A 21,406-nucleotide genomic window follows, 5' to 3' on the forward strand; every position below is an offset into this window, starting at 1 on the left:
TGACCCCACAGAGCCTGGAAATGAGCTTGCCCGCTAAGAGGTAAATTAAATTTAGTACACAGTGACACAAAACATTGGTTCAGATTTTCTTAAACAGAAATGAAATTTATCACCTCGTAACAGGAAGTCCACAGGTAGGACAGGTTTCAGGCAAGTTGGCAGGGGGGATGTTTCTGGTTGGAGGAAGGGAGCCTAGAGTAATTTCTGACCCACCTTCAATCACATCATTTAAGTTGCTGCATTTTCTGGCTGTTCCTGGGAGATGCTTGTCCTTGGTGACTGCTGGACATGTGTGCTGGTCCCAGTTTTCATCACCTGGCTCCCCCTCCAAAATCCAGGGAAGCTTCATCTCTAAGCTGCCCCTCTGGATTAGCCTGGGCCCTTCCATGACCTTTCAGGGCTTATAGATGTAAAAGTGATTATAAGCGAGCATGTGAAAACCCAAATACAGATAACAAATGCATTTGCCACAGATTTCTTTTCACCAGAATTACCCTGTTGCATCTGACCCATGGGCATTTAGCCCTGTATCCTGTTTTGTCCAGAAGCTCCGAAAGATGGTTTCTCAGAATGATGGAGAAGGAAGAGACTTGGCCATCATCCAGTCTAACTCCTGATTTTCAGGTGAGGCCCAGAGAGGGGAAATGGCTTGTCTGAGTTTTCACAGCTGATTAGTATCACGTAAAGGAGTAGAACCCAGGCCAGGACAGATTAGTCTTTTGGCTGTTAGCCTCAAATGTCAGGAACCCCAAACATGCCCGTTATGGTAATTCATGCATTAACTTATCTAACTTACTTTCCCCATTTCTTTCCCAACCATAACTATATTGTCAATCTATATTAACACTTGGCAGTAATGAGTTCTATAACTTTACCACCTTCATAAGAAATTGATCGCACTTTTTTTTTTAATTTCCAGAACTTTTATAAGTTTTGAGAAGGGAGCTTACATTTTAATATTTTGAGATTTGCTGTATAAAGTCCATATTTACCCTAATTACACTTAACTATTTTGCAGGCTTTGATCATATCATATCCCTGCCTTTGTCTTAGTATTCATTTTTCAAAAAGTCTTTTTAAACTTAGAGCAAGATCTGGGCTGATTGCAAAGAATCATGGAATTTTAAAGCCACAAAGGACCTTCAGGACTTAATACAACTGTTCTCTAGTATTAGTTAAATGTTCTTCCTCATTAACTTTAAAAGAGAAAGTTGACTTAGATGCTTATAATACAATTTTTTTGTACAAAAATTACTTGGGATGCAGTTTTCATGAAGATACCTACTTCATAAGGTGACAGTAATCTGCACTAAGTTGTCCTCTGGAAATGGTCCTCTTATCTCTGCCCATTTGTCTTGTCTTCCTAGTAAGACTGATCATCATCAGAGGAATAATTCTACTTCTGTGGTAACCATATCCCCATCCGTAGTACTAACACTGGTCTGAGCACACAGAAGGCACTTAATGAATGTTTACTGAATAAATGGACTAAACAAATAGATGCAACCCAATGAATGAGACTCCACTTTCTTTATGGTAAGGAGGGGGCAAGGCGTAAAAAACATGTTAATTCCAGAAACAGCAATAAGGATACCATTCCAGTAAAGAGTAGAAAAGACTTGTTTCCGGCCAGCATCTGCCAAAGTTGGTCCAGGAAGGAGGACAGCAATGATGATCATTTCTCAGAAAATGTTTTTATCCAGGCACAGATACAATTGCCCTGGGAAAAGAAACCACGCAAATGTGCAGAGGCCTTAGGTCCTGCTGACCACCCTACCCTTCCCTTACCCCAACTTTCTCCTTCTCTTCCCACCCCTTCTTGTCAGCAGTGTACCCCTGAGTATGGTTTAGATTCCAAGAATCCTTGGAATGTGGGAAGGGCCTGAATCATTAGGACAGAAGGAAAGATGGGCAATATATGGAGGCCTTGAATGTCGCACTGCGGAGCTTGACTAGCTGTAAATTCTGTGTTTCCTTGCTAATGAAGAGAGGCAGATATGGATCATATGGAAAAGTAGAAAATTCAGAAATCCTGTGTACAAAAATTCTAGAATACTTTAAGATCTTAGCAGATACACTTTGGAGCACACATCTACTGATGTGAAGACATTTTCTACAGAAATAAATACGGTGGAGCCTGTATCTAAGAGGCCAAGAAAGAGAACCGGTTTACTCAATTTATGAGTCTGGGTAAAAGAAAGAGTCATTTTGTTAGTGTTTGGTTAAGATGGGCTGTTCAATTTAGTTTTGATTGTTCAATAAGTTGTCTTCTGTGCATAAGCCATCAATTTGACCATTTTATGAGAGATTTGGTCATGCTGGTCATCTGAAGAGGGACAATCAAGCATAAAAATCATGTAACAATTTGGACCGACTCCTAAGAAAGCCTCAGATGTTGAACTAATCTACGGTAGCCCACACTGAGCTGCAGCCTTTGGCACTTGGGGTGGAATTTGTGGTAGCAGTTAAGGTGGGAAGTGTGGAACTCTCCCAGTTGCTTAGCACGGCTGCTAATTCTCTCCTCCCCTCCGCCTGCAGAGGGCTTGGGCAAATCAAGGGTAACATTTACCTTGAGGCTGCGGGGAGGGGAGAACAGTGAAGGGGAAGGGGTTTCAGCACTGCCTGGGCTTCAAAGAGGACGTTTAAGCTCATTATGATACAATTAGAGGGAATATTGGGGGAGCGCCAACACACTGCTCCAGGAGCTCACACGCGGGAACCAGAGGTAGTTCTTATGAGTTCTGAAAAGCACTATTGTCTGCACATAGTTAGTTCGAAGTGACCTCAAATTTTGTATCCCCTCTGGGCCTCAGTTTTGTCATCTGCGAAATGAGGGGGCTGGCTGGGGTTATTCGTCCTCGGCCCAGGCTGTACTTTATACACCCGGGAGTTGCAAACTGTAGCTCTCCTGGGCGACACCCCAGATGAGTGATTCAGGAATGATTCTGGATTCAGAATTGTCCAGAAATGATCCAGGTGAACCCGGGCATCAGCACTATGAGAAAACCCGCAAGTGAGTCTCATGTGCAGCCGGGTGGGCGATCACCGACCCTGATGATCTCTGGTCTCACACAGCGGTAACTTTCAAATTTCAGTGCTTTGACCAATGGATAGCTGAAAAATAGTACATGCACTGCAATTTTCCTTTGCAGTTTGTAAGGGACCTTGAAGGGATATTGTAGAAATGTACTTACTTTATAACTGAGGATGGGCAAGGATGCTCTTTCTGAAAATTTTGGAGGGCCTCGATTTAAGCTTGGGCCGCCAGCTATGTAAGTTCCTTTTCACACGGGGGATGTGCACGTAAATGTGCTTCTTGTGACTCTGGAAAGTACTATGGGCAGAAAAGCATAATCAGTTTAAGAAAAGTTTGATAATTCACTGGTTAATCAGGCAAACACAGAAACTTCAGGAATAATTCTCTAGTCCATGCAATCATTTATCCACCCAATAGTATTTCCTGAGTGCCTGGTTTTCACAAAGGTGCTGTGCCAGGTCAACTTTCTGAGATTGCTCTGAGAGTGAGGTCTCCTGAGCTCCTGCCGGAGAGATTTTACTGAACAGAATAAGCCGTGCTTTGCTGCTAGGTGGGGCTCTCCTGCCCTGATCTTGTCAGTCCTGCTGACGGCAGCACGGGCCCACCTTCTGCACCCACACGGGCATTTCCACCTCTGCAGTTTCGCTATAGTAGCAGCTAAAGGTTGTAAAGGCCTTCCTGTGTGCCGGGCACTGTGCTTTACCGCATGGTCTCAGTCAATCCTGCTGACAGCTCTGGGAAACAGGCTCTATTATTATTTTGTTTTGTTTTGTTTTGGTGAGGAAGATTGTCGCTGAGCTAACATCTGTGCCAGTCTTCTACTTTTACTTTGTATGTGGGATGCCTCCACAGCATGGCTTGAGCAGTGTGTGGGTCTGTGCCCAGGATCCAAACCTGAAAAACCTGGGCCACTTAAGAGGAGTGCACGCAAGCTTAACCACTATGCCACTGGGCCGACCCCTCTATTATGATTATTATTATAAGTGAAAAACCTAAGATTTAGAGAGGTTAATTAACTTGTCCAAGGCCACGTAGTTAAGAAATGAGAGTTGGAACGCCAGCCAGGGCTCTCTGACTACCAAGCAGGACTTAAATGATTTCCCACATCTCAGAATGAGTTCTCAGATCCTCTGTTCTGCCTCCCATCTCAGTCCTGCTTCTCTTTCAAGGTCCAGTTCAGGACTCACGTAGGCCGGGTGCCTCCTCCCAGCGCTCAGCCCCACCTGCTGTTTCCTCCCTGCTCTTCCCTCCCAGAGCCTCCTCCTGCACCTGCTGGGCTCCGGCCTTAGTGTCACTCAGCGTCCACATCGATGATCCACTTTCCGTGACACAGGCTTGTTTCCCTATGTGTGTTGTAAGCCCCTGAGGGTTTGGACTCAGCTTTATACTTCCCTCTACTGTGCCCAGCTCAGAGCTAGGCCCGTGTGAAGACCCAGCAGGTGCTGTGTGACCGATGAAAAAGTGAAAAGATTGGTAGATATTCTGGGCTCCTGCTTCCAGAGAAAGAATCACCCTGAACAACAAATACTCCCTCACTGTCGTTTCATTCGACATGTTCACTGAGCACCTGGGCCCTGTTGAGAGCTCTCCAGGCATTATCTCTACGCATTTGATCTTCACCAGTTGTTTTTAAGTGGCCCCAAAATGTGTGTTCCCACCTGATAAAATCAAAGAAGCGGTTAAATACAGCCCCTATTTTATGAAAGTTGTGGTTTCTATCACAAATGAGATCTCAGTAAATCTGAAAAGACAAATGTAGAGACAGAGGCCCAGAGAAGTGAAGCAAACTGCCTAAAGTCACACAGCCAATAAGTGGCAGGGCCAGGACTGGACTTAGGGCCTCCCAACAGAGCACAAGCCTTTTTGTGGTGTGCAGTGAAGGGCAGCAGAAGCATGTCTCACTCTGAGTGACGGTAGGTAGGAAAATGGAGCTTTGGGTCGGTGGACTTGGCTGCGTTCTCAGCCTGACAGATCTTGTCTCCCCAGCCCAGGACCACAGAGATGCCTCATCCCACTTCTTACCCTTACCAGGGAAGGAACGAGCAGACGATTCCTCCCAGTGAGATTTCGTCATGTCAACTCTGCTGTGGTTGCGTGTGGATGCTAAGGATGCAGGGGAACAGACATTCTGTGGGAAATTGGGGACCAAGGGTCTAGCCCCACCTTTGGCTGTTGGTGCGATGTATGGTATGAGCAAGTTACTTAAATCTCATTTTTCTTCTCTGCAAAATGATGGATTCGTATTAGGTTGATTCTAAGGTTACTCTCAGCTCCATACGTTTAATTCTAGTAGCCAATAATTGTCTTTCTCACCTCTCTTTCTTTTATTTTATTGAATGAGATAAAGTATAAAGCAGGCTATAATGTAGAATATGTGGAAAGACTTCGTATCATGCTGTTTGTATTAGTAATGGCTTGTGTGTGCGTGTCTGAGTCCCCAGGAGGGCCGGAACAATAGCTGGCACATACCGACTCTGCACTATGTGCCGCATGTGCTGAGCCCTTTAGGTGTAGTGGCGAGTTTAATTCATAGAAAAACCCTGTGAGGAAGGGCTGTGACTGAGGATCACATCATGTTACGGAGAGGGAAAGTGAGTCTGAGAGCGGTTAAGTGACTTGCCCAAGACCGTGTAGTTAGGAAGTGGTGAAGCCAGAATTTGGCCACAGACGATCTGCCTCTGGAGGCTGTGCCCTCGGTCGGTCCCCACGCTCTCCTGCCTCTGCTTGGGGCAGGGACTGCGCATTGCACTTCTCAGTGTCCTCCCTCGGCGCCTGACGGTGCTGAGCACAGAGTCGCGCAGAGTCAGGAAACGGCCCGGTGGGGATTGAGCTGAACGGAAAAGATGCTGGTTGTGGGTAAACGGCCTGACTCTAGAAACTCCAGAACAGGCCAGGCGCCCACGGCAGCCGCGGGTCGCGGCCTGAAGGCGTCTCCGAGCTGAGCAAGTGCTCTGGGTGTGCTCAGTCGCCAGGGGAGATGGAGGCTTGTGGGCCCCCGTAGGTTCCCCCCAGCCCAGGGCTCCAGTGTTCCGCCTGATTCCTAGAACTGTTGGCTGAAAGAGAAATGCTTACGATAAACCACAGCATGGGACTAAAGGTGACAGGAATCGCACGTTCGGCCTGATGTTTATCTTGTGGGCCCGCCAGACACAGGCGACCATTTACTAGCATTTCATCAGCTGTGTAGGGCTTTGCTATCGGCTTCCTTCCCAATTCCTCACAACCACTGTAAGAGGAGGGGAGGAAATGAGGGCACGTGGGGGAAGGGATCTCTCTCCTGAGTGCCATCGTAGCAGGAGGCCAAAAGGGTCTTAGGACTACTGGCCTGTTTGCTGGTTGGACTAGAAAACCTGGAGGCCCACTTACCCACGGTCCAGAGCCCAGAGCTTAGCTGTAATACATGCCATTCATTCACCTCCTTCATCGATTGTTTTGCTCTCTCAACAAATCAGAAAGGGCTCACTCTACGTACTCATCAATACCACTTATTTTCTAATTACTTTTCTAGCCCATCCCATATACTCCAAGCATATTCATTTATTCTTTCAATGCACATTTTTTAGCGAGCATCTATCATGTACCAGCAGGTGGGTTTGGGGTTGGGATAAAAAGATGACTAGCATCAATGCCTGCCCTCTAGGAGCAACCAGCAAGAGGGGGAGCTGGCAAGGACACAGATAATGATAGCGCAGCATGAGAAATATACACAGAGAATGAAGGGTGCTGGACTCGAAGCCTCAAGAAGAGAGGGCTTCCATTGGGGTTGACATCTGAGCAGGGTCATGAAGACTACATTGGGTGGGGAAGGGCATTCCAGGAGGAGGAGCAGTTCATGCAGAAGGTAGAAGCTCAGAAGGAACAGGACGCTGGGGGATAGTGAGTTTTGTGTGACATTGTGAGTGTGCATGGAGGTGGGTATTGAAGGTCTCTAAAGGTTAGACCAAGAAGGACTTGCAAAGGGAGTTTTACTTTGTAAGGGAGTGTGGATCTTATTCTATGGGACATGTGGGTCAAAGAGATCTGATCCTAGTGGCAACACGGGGTGAACTGGAGAGGGACAATAGGAAAGGCTGAGAGACAATGATTTCCACCCTCCCGAACACCTGTGATGAGGCACGATATGGCCCAGCAGCAGCGCTGGGGATTTACAAGTTGCATAAAGTAAAAACAAACAGCAGGTAAGAGCCCGAGCTTAGACTAGGACATTCCTGGGTTTGTGTCCTGGTTCTGCCTCTTCTTGTGAGCACAGGAAAGTTCTTCAACATTTTTGTGCCTCAGGACCCTCAGCTGTCCTTGGGGGGGATGGTCAGAGTGTCACCTTAAAGAGATGCTGTGAAAATTCAGTGAGACAATGTATGTACAATACCGGACACACAGTGGGTGCTTTATCCCCGGGGGCTCTTATTACTGTGGGAGGAGTGGGAGGAGTCATGGTGACTGGCGACAGCAGCCGAGTGGGTGGTGCTATCATTAGCAAGAAGAGAATAATACAAGAGGAGGAGCAGGTTTAGGGGCAGGCTCTAGAGAAGGGTAGAGAATAGAACTTGGGTTGGGTATGGAACTTGAGGGGATGGACTCTATATGTGAAAAGGCCACAATGAGGCCCGTCGCCCTGTGTTCTCCCCCTGGAGCCCCTGTCCTCCACGGGGCCTTTGCACTTCTTGTTCCCACTTGTTCAGTAATTACTGCTGCAAAACAAATGACCCCACAACTTAATGACTTAAAAAACACAATCATTTTATTATTAGAGCTCACAGTTCTGGGTTCACTGGGCTCGGCGAGGTGGTCCTTGCTCTGGATTTCTCATGTGAATGCAGTCAGACAGTGGCTGGGGCTGGAGCATCTCAAAGTCTTCCTTGTTCACACCATCCCTTGGTGGTGATGCTGAATTTCAGCTGGGACCTCATCTGAGGTTGTTGGCCCAAGCGCCTACATGGCCTTTCCACGTGGCCTGGACTTCCCCACAGCATGGTGGCTGGGTTCCAAGAGAGCCAGGTGGAAGTTATATCGCTGTTTATCATGCAGCCTTGGAAGTCATGTCACACCACTTCAAGCAGAGGGAATGAAGACCCCGTCTCTGAATGGAAGGAGTCACAGTGTAGGAGATCATGTGGGATGGGAGCTATTGTCGTGTCCATCTTTGGAAATACAATCTGCTACACCCCCGCCTGGCATGCTCTCCTCCTCCCCCTTCACCAGCAACCAACACTGCCTCTTCAGGGAGGCCTTCCGTGACCTTTTGGGCTAGGTCAGATGACCCAATCATGTGCTCCTACACAATAGGTTTGTAATGACATCCCCACGTGTGTGATTTGGGGGATACTGTCTCCTGTCACCCTCCCTAGCCAGGCACTCCTTGGGGAGGGATTCTGACTGTTATGGTATTCCCAGTATTGGCATGGTGCTTGCTACATATTAGGAGTTCAATGACTGTTGAAAGAAATAAAGAAAGAGAGATAGAGAAAGAGAGAAAGAAAGGAAGGGAAGGAGGGAGAGAGGAGAGAGAGAGAAGGGCGGGAGAGAGAGGTAGAATGAATTCTACTTCTAGAAGCTAGGCTGGCTAGGGTTTGGATTCTAGCCCTCACTCCCCGTAAAGACAGGAGAGACCCTGAGCTATTGGGTGGCCTGGCCATGGTGACAAAGCAGGTCACAGGAGGAGCTGGCCCTGGAGGGGGGTTTGTAAAGCTCCACTCAGTGCTTGGCCGTCTAGCTCCTCTGTCAGCACTACACAAATGACGCTGTGGACGGGTGCGGAGAAAGGTCTTAGAAGGCCTGAAGAGTATGTGGGGCACAGGAACAACCATGGAGGGCTTCTTGATGGAAATGAGCCCATCCGCAGGGTTCAATGGGGCTTCTCCTCCATGACTTTCAGGAAGAGTCTCCCATAGTGTGGGGTGTACCTGAAATCAGCTGCAGCTGCATGATGTGGTACTAGCTTTCGAGAGCGGGAAGACTCCAGAAGGGACTGTTTATTGACCTGACAGGCCCCCATAGCTGTGGGTGGACGGGTGGGCTGATTGTCAGGGGGGCTTCTGGGGAAAGGGGAGGTTGGAGGGCATCTGGCAAGGTTGGGGCTGGGTGAGGCCAGTAGGATCGGTAACAGGGCTGTGCAGAGCCATACTGGCACCTGAAAGAATAGGAAAATCAGTAATACTGATGGCCTTTATTTAAAATTTTGAGATTTTTCATTCATCATGGATTATTTTGCATTAATTTAGATTTTAAAAAATATTGCATTTATATTGGTTATTGAGTTTTTGGGCATCCCCTTAAATTTTGCCCCAAGGCAGCTGCGTCACATGCCTGATGCTAGCCCCGGCCCTGGTAGCCGGACTCTCACAGAGTCTCGTTCTTCTGGCCTTGACTCTACAGCACCGGGGCCAGAAAACTCCGCCCTGCCGACTGGGCAAAGCTCCAAGATGCCAGGTCACCAGGCAGTGGCCAGATTCAGGCCACTCCTCACAAGGCCTCCCTATGAAAAGCCTCCGAGACACAGGCAGCCGCCATGGCTCCCTTCGCTTGGGAAGTGCCTCAGTGCAGGCTCCACCAGGGACTCCACTCCTTGAGCCGAGATGCCCCACCCTCTGGCACTGAGCACCCCTCCCAGAGCCCCTACCCTTCCTATGGGTCTTCTGCTTCGAACAAATGACTTCCCATGAGTCAGAGCTCAGCAGAGATGCCAAGAGCCCCATCCTAAAGATGCTTCCAGGAAGAGACTTGCTGTCCTGGTGACAGCTCAACACTCCTGCTGCCCTGATGGGCTGGCAGGCTGGGGCCTGAGACTGCTGAGGGCGTGGTCAGTGTGGCAGAGGAAAACGTTTGGGAGACTTCTGAGTCCCGCCTGACAGCCAAGCAGGACTCCTTGGGCCCCCATATTCTGGGCACGAGGAGGGGGCAGGAGCATGTGAATTGCGTGCCAGGCTAGCCTCTGAGCCCGTTGAACCTCTCCTTGCCATACTCCCAAGACAGCTATGGACAAGGCCACAGAAGAAGCAGGGGCCTGCCTAGAGCGACTGTGATTCCAGGGGCCCTAGCAAAGCCCCTGCTTGCCCCTGGTCCATATGTTCTCTTACCAGTCACTTAGGCGGATAATTCCTGTGAATGGGGATGAAGTGGGAGCCTGTCAATCCACAGTTAGAGCAAAGAAATTAATATGCGTAAAGAATATTCACATATACTATGTCGTTTGATCCTTAAATCCACACTGCAGTTGGTTTTATTGTCTTTATTTCACATGAGGTAAATGAAGCTCAGAGACCAATTGATTTTCTACCAGCTGGGTGTGGAGCTGAGATTCAAACCAAGTCTTCTAAGTATAAATTTCATATTCTTTTCACTTATGTTCCATTTGTAGGTGTAAATGACTGATATGGGAGGGACGAGTAGGAAGGCAGGGGATTCCCAAGGGCGTGGAGGGTTAGGACACCGTTGCCAGGTGAAATACAAGATGCCCAGGTAAACCTGAGTTTCAGATAAAGAATGGATAATTTTCTAGTATAAGTATTACCCAGATAGTGCATGGGGACATACTTATACTATAACATTATTCGTTGTTTATCTGAAATTCAATTTTAACTGGGCATCTTGTATTTCTATTTGCTCAATCTGGCAAACCTGCATTAAGAGTAGGAAGATGCATAGAAAAGGAGACCAGGGACCCGAAAAGAAACTTCATGAAATTCAAAGTACGATGTCAAGCTAAGTCTGCATCCTCTCCTTCAATGTACGTGTGTGAGAGGATGTGGCGTGTCCCAGATGGGAGAGGTAAGTTGGGGGAAGAGGAAGCTTGTAGAGAAGGAGAGAGAGGCTTAAGAATCCAGTCTAATGCCGTAACATGGATGAACCTCGACGCATTATACTAGGTGAAATAAGCCGGACACAAAGGACAAATATTGTATGATTCCACCTGTATGAGGTACCTGGAACAGTCAGATTCACAGAGACAGAAAGCAGCCAGTGGTTACCGGGGGTTGGGGGCGGAGAGAGTGGGGCGTTAGTATGTAATGGGGACAGAGTTTCTGTTTGGGGAAGATGAAAAAGTTCTGGAGATGGATGGTGGTGATGGTTGCACAGCAATGTGAATGTGTTTAATGCCACTAAAACTGTACAGTTAAAAATCATTAACATAGTACATTTTATGTTATGCATATTTTACCACAATAAAAAAATGAAGGGAAATGGGTGAAGGTGGTCAAAGGTGAAAACTTCCAGTTATAAGATAAATAAGTCCAGGGGATGCAATGTATGGCACGGTGACTATAGTTAACAATTCTGTATGATATATTTGAAAGCAACTAAGAGTGGATCTTAAAAGTTCTCATGATAGGAAAAAACATCTTGTAACTATATGTGGTGGTGGATGTTGACTACACTTATTGTGGTGCTCATCTCTCAATATAGACATAAACCAAATCATCATGTTGTACGCCTTAAACTTGTACAGTTTTGTATGTCAATTATATCTCAATACAACTGGGATAAATAAATAAATAAATAAATTCTTCTGGACAGACAAGGAAAAGAAAAAAAGAATTCAGTCCAAGATCCTGCCGTGTCTTTAAAAGAGCTCTGGAGGAAGCTGCAGGCGGCTTGCCTCTGGGTTGCTCTGGACGTGAAAAATATAGATGAAGCTAAGGCTTCTCCTTGCCGCTCAACATCTAGGCCGCAGAGGCCAGGAGTTCAGCGCCAGCCGGCAGGGGGAGGTTTACGTGACTCAGTTAAGAGCACGCTGGACAGAGGCTCTGGGAGCCCAAGTCTCCCAGTTGCCCTGTGGAGCCATTCTTCTGCCTTAAAGGGAGCGGAAAGCACTGTGGACCTCTCTCCTCCCTCCACCCCTGCCATGATGAGCTAATGTCCGAAAAGAGCCTGGAGCTCTTCTCAGAAGGATGCTCTATAAATACAGCATCTTCCTGCTAATCGGGACGCCAGAGGTGACAGACACATCACCAGAGGGATCCAGATGGGGGAGGGTCCCTAGGGGACTTAAATTTAGCCCAGGCAACTCGGCTCAGGTCACTGATTGTGACAGCCTTATGCACTGTCCCCAAGAGGAATCATCAGGAGAATACTGTTCATTCTTTGTCATTTGGGGGTTTCCCCCTGCCCCCACTCTCACCCTAGGAGCATAGTGGATTATTATGGGGTTTTGGATACAGAACATGGGTTTTTATGAGCAACTGTAAGGACATCCTCCCTGATCCTTGCTCTAAGGTGCTGGGACCTGCTAAATTCAGACCAGATGGAGTTGCTGCTCAGAGAGACCTTACAAGGAAGCCGCAAGGCCAGGGAACGTGGGGTAAATAATTTCAGCGACAATTCTCAATCTGCCTTAGTAGCGGGTCACCAGGGGATTCCGGGAGCCTTAGCTTCACATTCTTTGGTTAAATGAACTAACACTGTAGTTCTCTACCTTGTCACACACAACAGCGCATTTAATAAAAAATATTTTATAACATCGTCTTTACTAACTTAAAGTGAAATTCATAGTTAATATACACACTTTTAGAAAAACCAATATGATGCCTTAACTGTAGGAGAAATAAATGGAAAATACTTTAAAACGCTCTCTATTTCAGTGCCTAAATGCTCAGCACAGCTACACTGACAGACAGACGGAGGATTCAGATTCTCGTACTTAGTTATATGGATGAATCTGGATTTAAGAGCAGCAAGAAAATGTTCAACTAAAAATTCTGTGACTTTTTGACATTTGAAGTGAGGGTTAAATAAATGCACCCGTGGAGCTTTATCTAGAGAGAGAAGCACTGTGACTGTGGGGGCCACAGGTGCACTCGTACCGATGACTCAGTGCCACGGGTGGCGAGGTCAGGAGATGAGTTTCCAAAATGCTGAAGTGCGCTTGAAAAGTTCCAAACAGAACAAAGTGCAGTCTGCCTTGGACTTATGCCCTATGCAAAATTCGGCGTGTGTTAAACTGATGGGAAAAACACGTTTTGCTTTATGTAAAATAGAGTTTGATTCTAGGCTCAGATTTATAAATATGCGCTTCACTTCATGACATTGAGAAGCTGAGCAGAGCCCAGGACAGTTCCTCATGATGGGGCTGTCCTGCCTGCTGCACATGTCTCTCATCTGTGGCCTCTGCCCACTGATGCTGGTGGCGTCCCCCATCCTTGTGACAAGGAAACACCCTCCCAAATTGCCAAAATGCTCCCGTTGCTGACCAGGGACAGACAGGTGTGAAGGTGCCTGCACTTACAGAAATATTTCCTCCCTCCCTTCCCTCGCTTCTTTTCTTTTTCTTCCTTTTTCCTCCTTTTGTCTTTCCATGTGATTCTAAGAAGTGGGAGCAGGGACAAGGGGAAGAAGAATGATCCCTGTGCTGCTGTGTGGAAGGGCTAAGGAAGACTCGGATGGGTCGGACGGGTCACCGAGAGGGGGCCCTGGGGCCAGGCCTCTGAGATCTCACCAGGGCCCATTATCAGCGGGGGAGGAAGAACAAGCAGATCCTTCTTACTGCCGCACTGACTGACACTTCACAGAACTCTTCCCAGCACATCATCTCTGTTGAGTCTACACACTGATTCTGCAGTACACAGGGCAGGGTCGTAAGTGGCATTTAAGAGATGAAGAATCGAGGGCCAGCCCTGGTGCCATAGTAGTTAAGTTCAGCACACTCTGCTTCAGCATCCCGGGTTGGGTTCCTCGACATGGACCTATACCACTCTTTAGTGGCCATGCTGTGCTGGCGGCCCACATGCTAAAAAATAGAGGAAGATTGGCAGAGATGTTAGCTCACAGTGAATCTACCTCAGCAAAAAAAAAATAAAAATAAAGAGAGAGAGAGAAAGAGATGAAACTGAAGCATAGAGAGCTTAAGTGACTTGCGTCCCCTGGGTTAGTCTCCGTTTGAGCCCTGTGTTTGCTCCCTTGCCAGCCCTGCCCGTGATATGAAATGATATTGTGTTGTGTGGACTGTCTAGTCTCCATTGAAATAAAAGCTCCCAGTAGGCAGGGGCCCACTACCCTCTAGTTTACTGCTCTTCACAAGCACTGCATAGTGATTTAAAGCTAGCAGGTTTTAAATGAATACTTGTTTAATAGATAAATTAGTAGCTTCCTGGCTTCAAATCTTTTATCTTCTTCACAGATTTCTGCTCTTAAAATAGGATCTCATCACACCACTTCTCTTGCGAAAACCTGCACTGGTTCACCACTGTCCACAAGGTAATTTTGAGCTCCTTAGCTTGGCATTCAAGACCCCACTCCAGCTTACATTCCTCTCCACATCCGTCCATGCCATCCACACTAAGACACCCTGAACTACTCGCCTCCAGCAGCTAGCATTGACTGAACACTTACGTGGACCAAGTACTGTGCAAAGCACTTTGGGTGCATTAGTCCTTTAATCTTCACAAGGACTCTATGAGATAGGCACTATGATTATCCCCACTTTTATGGAAGAGGCAATGAGGCGTAAATAACTCACCTGAGATCATGCAGCTCTTGAATGGCACATTCAAGACATGACCCCCATCGATCTGCCACCCAGGTCTATACCCCCCACACTCAACTGGACTGAACTTGTGCTTTTTTTATCTCTACTGGGGCCTTTGCTCAGACTCCTCTCTGAGCCTAGAACATCCCTTCCTCTTTTCGTGTGCGTTCCATCCTTGCAGTCTCAGCTCCAGGGGCCCTTCCTCTGTGAATCTACCCATCCCATCCACTCTGAGGAGTCACTTTTTCCTCTGTGACTTCAAATGTATTCTGATTTAAAGCAGCATTAGCTGGGCAGGTGACTGTCCCCCACTCAGGACTGTGAGCTCTTTCTAGGCAAGGACCATGGTCTACTCATTTCTAAAATCAGGATCCAAGTCCCAACTCACCATTGGTATTCAGTGAATCTTTCTTGAACACCTAGGGATGAAATCTAGTGATTAAATTGTCATTATTAAGGAAGTAACCACAAGGGGGCAGTACCAAAGGGTCTGATAAAGATCGCCCTGGGAGACTGTTCTGTGTAAGAGACCCTGCGGGCAGAGGAACCAAGGTACGAAGTAGCTGAAATGTGCTTAGCCAAAAAAGTAAACAGCAATGTGAAGTATGGGAGGAAAATTGGAAGAAAGTTAGAAAAAGAACAACTTTTTGGAAGTTTTTAAAAACTTTTGGAGTTTTACAAATAGTTGGGAAACCGAGGGAAATAGCTTTTTCTGCAATTTTTTTCTTCTTTATATAATATTTACATCTTTAGTTTCCTGAAAATAATTTTATTAGCAAGCCAAGAAACACTTAATACATTCTCTCAAGGAAAATATGCATTTAGATCTGTAAAGAGCATTAAAAATATAATTAACGTTATTTTCTATTAGTCCCCTTCGTATTTTGCTACCTCTCTCTCTCCACCCTCCTAACTGTTGTCTATGGATTTAGAATGTTTTTAATCAAGAATTATAGGTTATTTATTTTTCATTTATTTGTTATTGTCGTTTTGCTGGGTTTTTCAATTAAAAATGAATAGAAGACCATAAAAATTTTGAGATATGTTATTTTCCTAGCACTGTTGGAGATCAGAGGGAAGCCACAGCACCCTGGAGAAGGATGGGGCAGGGTTAGATGGAGGAGAATGGCCAAAGAATATTGGTGGACCACAGACTCAAGAATTCATGGGATTCATCCATATTGAGGGTTGGAAAATAAAAGGATTTTGAGAAGTGTTTTCTTAGCGGGGATCTTTTTGGGAGGACTTTTTAGGAAGTCCTGGAGTGCCATAACAAGTCAGGAGAGAGACTTCGGTGAGATCCCGCAGAAGGCTGGATATGTGTCTCTGAAGTTGAGGGTCACGATGGATGATGGATGCCTGTGATTTCTCCCTGGGAGATCTCCAAGGCAGGAGGCAGGAGGGGTCTGTGCCGCTTCAGTGGTAGGAGTGAAGGGCGGGCCGCTGCTGCTCTGGGGCCGGTCTCCACTCCTAGAGTTTGTAGGGGCCAGGATTGTCTGCTTGTTTCCCGGGGACTGGGTGTGTGGGCCCCATATGAGAGAGGGGCTGACTTAGACCCTGTCCAATGCGGCCGTCGCGGGGGTAGTGGGATGTGGCAGAAAGAAGCTGCAGGTGGACTGCTGGCTTTCTGAGGGGCTGGGAAAGGAGTAGACGAAAGGGCCTCCCAAAACAGATGAACTCACTGGGTCCTGGATCCTGTAAACAAGAGTTCTCCAGAGATGAAGGGTCTCTGAAAAATTTAAAGCAGCCTCTAATGAGAGAGAGAGAGAGAGACAGACAGACAGACAGACAGAGACAGAGAGAATCAGTTTTAGGCATTTACCAGGTCTAGAGAGCACAAACCAACTCATACCAGTGCCACTCAGGCGAGAAGTTTGCTGCCACCTCACCATTCCTCCTGGTCTCCCTCTGCGCCCAATAGGGTCAGACAGAACACCCAGCAAACCGGGGAGGTGGTGACTGAGGAAGGGGGAAGAAACTGACCCCGCCTCCCTTCCAGCCTGGGTCTGTGCAGGTCCCCGTGGGAGCTGGGGAAGAGAGCTTACCTTTGAATGGAGACTGAAGCCACGTTATTCTTGTTAACTCGTGTTTTAAGTTCTGAATTGTGGCTGTGTTTTGCAACTTGAAATGAAACAAAAAGAAACCTTAAAAAAAAGTTGTTTTGCAACTTGAAATGACCCTACCGCTTTGTGTTAGGGAAGAGTGGCCAGGACGGTCGCGGAGCACCTTAATTTTCCTCCCGGATCCTAGTTCCATGGAGTGAATTTACAGGGGCAGGGAGGAATGAAGAAATTAAGATTAAATCGGTAAAAACAATTTATGGCTTAAGTTCTGAAGAGAAGTCCTGCTCGGCTGTGATGGGGGGGCAGAGGGGGGGCTGGAGGAAGAGCCCTGACCTAGGTGTGAGAGGATGAAAGACGATTGTGAGAAAGAACAGAAAGTGCCTATTGAGTTTCTTCACCTCATTTCCCTTCGATAGTTGTCACTTGCCCCTCATTCTACTCTGTCAACCCGGAAACGCCTACTTGGCACCCAGGTCTGAGGTTCCTCAGTGCCCATCTGCCAACCCTACGCTCTGGACAATTCCTAATGACCCGCTGCCCTTAGCACATCCCCACAGGGACTCGCTGGGGACCCGATCAAAGTGCAAGGGTTGATAATGGCTTCTGAATCTTCTCTTCCAGCCTTTCCTTCCTAACCTGAGTCTTCAATGAGGGTTAATTTAAGAATTTCAGGACAAACTCTACCTTGGGGCAGAGTTTCACAGCCTTGGCACTGTTGATGTTTGAGACCGGATCATTCCTTGTGGTAGGAGACTGTCCTGCGCATTTTAGAGTGTTTAGCAGTGTCCCTGGCTGCTGCCTATTGGTGCCAGTAGTATCGCACACTCCCCACCCCCAGTTGTGACATTCGAAACTTTCTTCAGATGTTACCAAAGGTTCCCTACGTGTCAAAATCATCCCCAGGTGAGAAGCAGTACCTTAGAGCTAACTGCCTATTGCACACACTCAAGAGAATGAGGCCCCCAAATTAGGCTGCTCGTGATTGTAGCCGACCCCTTGGGGGGCTGGTAAATAGGCTGACTGATGACTTTCCTCCTGGGATATTGTCAGAATGACATCACTTCTGAGCTCAGGCGTCACCAGATGGCAGTGGGGCACTGTTACGGACTGAACGTTTGTGTCCTTCTCAAATTCGTATGTTGAGGCCCTAACCCCAAGGTGACTATATTTGGAGATAGAGCCTTTAGGAAGGTAATTAAGGTGAAATGAGGTCATAAGGGCAGGCCCCAAATTCTATAGGACTGGTGTCCTTATAAGAAGAGGGAGAGACACCGGAGTGTGCTCTCTCTTCATGTCCACACACAGAGGAAAGGCCACATGAGGACACAAGGAGAAGGCGGCCGCCTACAAGCCAGGAAGAGAAGCCTCTCCAGAGACTGACCCTGCTGGGCCTTGATCTTGGACTTCCAGCCTCCTGAATGGTGATAGAGTAAATGTCTGCTGTTTAAGCCCCTCAGTCCGTGGTATCCTGTGAAGGCAGCCTGAGTAGACTGAGGCAGGCACCCTATGCACTTCCCCGAGAGAGAGAGGGGCAGTCCCCTGTGGTCCCTTGGAACCATGAGTAGCCTTGCCCCATGGGGACATGTGATGACCTGTTGGATGGAGAGTGTCCCACCAAAACAGATGGGAGGGTTCTAATGGTCCATGTAAAAATAAGTAATGATTAATCATTGATATTTATAATAAACCCCACAACTGGCCAGCCTAGTGACTCTTCAGCCTCCCAAATGGCCGGAGTCAACACCTTCTCTTCGCTCTTTCAGGGCAACCTCAGGAGGAACATTCGATGGACAGAATATTTTGGTTGGCTGATTTTTTTTTTGTTATTGTTGTTTTAAAGATTGGCACCTGAGCTAACAACTGTTGCCAATCTTTTTTTTTTTTTTTTTTTCCTGCTTTACCTTCCCAACCCCACCCGGTACATAGTTGTATATCTTAGTTGCAGGTCCTTCTAGTTGTGGGATGTGGGACGCCGCCTCAACGTAGCCTGACGAGCGGTGCCATGTCCGCGCCCAGGATCCGAACCCTGGGCCGCCGCAGCGGAGCGCACGAACTTAACCGCTCGGCCACGGAGCCGGCCCCGGTTGGCTGATATTTTTTAAACTGAGCATTAAACTCTGTTTTTGGAGCGTCCAAAATTTTGCACTGAAAATCTTTTTAAAAATATGCATTTATTCCTTAACAGACACCTTTGTCAACTGAGGATTTTGCAGGCCTCGGGGTTTTCACTCAGAGCCTCATTTCCTGCTGTATAGGACTCTGGGAGAATATGCCATGAAGTTTTGACTGAGTGTGCACAGATTCTAGAATATCTCTGGGATATTGTTTTCACAAGAAAAGAGGTTCAACACCTGTTATTAGCTTGTTTTCTTGGCATCTCTGCTCTTTCTCTTACAACCTGAGGAGGGGTGGGACCAGCCGTCCCGGTCGAGCGTGTGTTTGTAGAGTGCGGTGTCCCTTTGCCTGCTCCAGAACCGTCATTCTGGCCCTCAAGGTCCTGACGATAGACACAGATACCAGCCAAGGGGCTTCTTGGTTGGTCCATCGAGGGGTGTGAGGGGTCAGAGAGAGAACATGAAATCTCGAGAGTTTCACCTCAGAAAATGGTGGAGGCTGGTTCCTGTGTTTTAAAAAAAGTCATGTTCAGCCAAGGAAGAGCTCCCTGTGGTCAGGACGGTTGTGTGAAATGACCAGCCCTCTTTCTATCTGTCACAGCTCTATCCAGCCATCTCCTCTGGTCTGGAACATTCCAGCAGCCTCCAGACTGTTCTCCCTGCACAGGGCTCGCCTCCTCCAAGTCACTTGACATGAGACAGGGCCAGTGATCTCTCTAAAACCCCTGTCTGGTCCTGTTACACCAAGGACCTCTCATTGTTTTTAGATTAAAATTCAAGCTCCTTTAGTGAAAGAAGCCAAACACAAGAAACCACATATTGTATGTTTCCTTTACAAGAAATACCCAGAAAAGGCAAACCTATGGAGACAGAAAGTAGATTAGTGGTTGCCTGGGGTGGGAGTGGGGAGGTGGGGCTTAGGAGCAAATGTGCATGAAGGATCTTATTGGAGTAGTGAAAATGTGCTAAAACTGATTTATGATGATGGTTGCACAACTTGGTGACTTTACTTAAAAATCTTTGAATTCTACATTTGAAAAGGGTGAATTATATGACATGCAAAATTTAAAAACATTCAAGTACCTTACCATAGCTTCCCAGGTGCTCCATGATACAGTTCCTAACGGCCTGTCTCGAGCCGCATCTTGCCCACCTCTCCCTCACTCTGTGTACCTGCAATGCTGGCCCTGGTTCCGATCCTTGAAGGTGCCGTCTTCTCCCCCAGGACCCCCACCTCCAACTTTGAACACCGGCTGTGCCTCCTTCCTCCAGGACACTCCTCCTCCCACCTGCCCGAAGTCTGGCTGACAGCCCTCAGAGCTCAGCTTCTCCGGGTTGGACTCCCTTATCCACCCAGGTGAGATCAGGACTGTATTCTGTGCCCCCATAGTACACCTGGACTTTCTCTTTCATGCCACTCATCACGTTTTGCTAAGTTATTTGTTTAATGTCTGTCTTACTGGTATATAAGCCCATATGTAATTTGTCACAGTGATATTCCAAGAGCCCAGCACGATTTCTGGCACAGAGTAGGATCTGAGAGATATAATTGTGTGAATAATTACAGAGCGAGATGCAGAGGCCAGAGGACCAGACAGCTCTTCCAAGAATACATAGATTTATTCAGAACCTGGCATCGCTCAGCTGCAGGCACATTTTAATCTCCCCCAGAGACTGCACGAGGAACTGGAAGAGGGATGTGGGGGTGGCGTGAACAGGAGCATGCTGGGGAGACCACAGGTCTGCTGATGTGGAGGTGCAGGAAGGGGTGGGGGAAGTGAGAGAGTGAACTCAGAGGTCCTGGCTGCTGGTTCTGTGATCTCGGGTAAGAAACAAATTCCCTGGTCTTCTTCTTCTAATATGTGAAAGGATTTTTCCTAATTTATAGAGCCTCTCTTAGCTCACATGTTCTACAATTCCAGTTGTCCAGCTAGACCAGGGCTTTTCCACGTCAGAATCGCCTGGGGCATGTGTGTCAAAGGTCGACTCCTGAGCCTGCCCCAGGCCTCTGGATCAGAATCTGTGTGCCTGTGACGTGTTAACATTCTCCTGCAGGATTTTTTTTTTTAAAGATTTTATTTTTCCTTTTTCTCCCCAAAGTCCCCCGGTACATAGTTGTATATTCTTTGTTGTGGGTCCTTCTAGTTGTGGCACGTGGGACGCTGCCTCAGCGTGGTCTGATGAGCAGTGCCATGTTCGCGCCCAGGATTCGAACCAATGAAAGACTGGGCCGCCTGCAGCGCAGCGCAAACTTAACCTCTCTGCCATGGGGCCAGCCCCTCCCTGCATGATTTTTTTTTAAAGCATGTTTGTGAGAGGATGGAGACTGCGTCTACCTTGTTCACGCACATATCCAAACACCTAACCCAAGGCATCACAGAGCCAGGGTGCTCAATCAGTATTTTCTGATGCGTGGACAAGTGAGTGACTGAATGTTGTCGTCACAGAAATGTGGATATCTTGCTTTGACCAAGGAGGAAGAGAAGACGGCTGCTGCCTCGCTACGGTCTACGCAAGCTTCCTTCCCCGCTCCGGGCCAGATTCCCCACTTATGACATATGGCTGTTGGACTAAGTGACACACGCGACTCTTCCTGCTTTAATAATCCACAGCACCACGAATCTATAATATCGACGGCACCGTGAATCTATGCTTTCTGTTTCCCCTCACCTGCCTCCTTGAAATGTGGAAAAGAATCAAGGTAAAAATCAACTACAACCCAGAGATTTGTTGT

This window comes from Equus caballus, chromosome 6 (genome assembly GCF_041296265.1).
Source record: "Equus caballus isolate H_3958 breed thoroughbred chromosome 6, TB-T2T, whole genome shotgun sequence".
Taxonomy (NCBI): domain Eukaryota; kingdom Metazoa; phylum Chordata; class Mammalia; order Perissodactyla; family Equidae; genus Equus; species Equus caballus.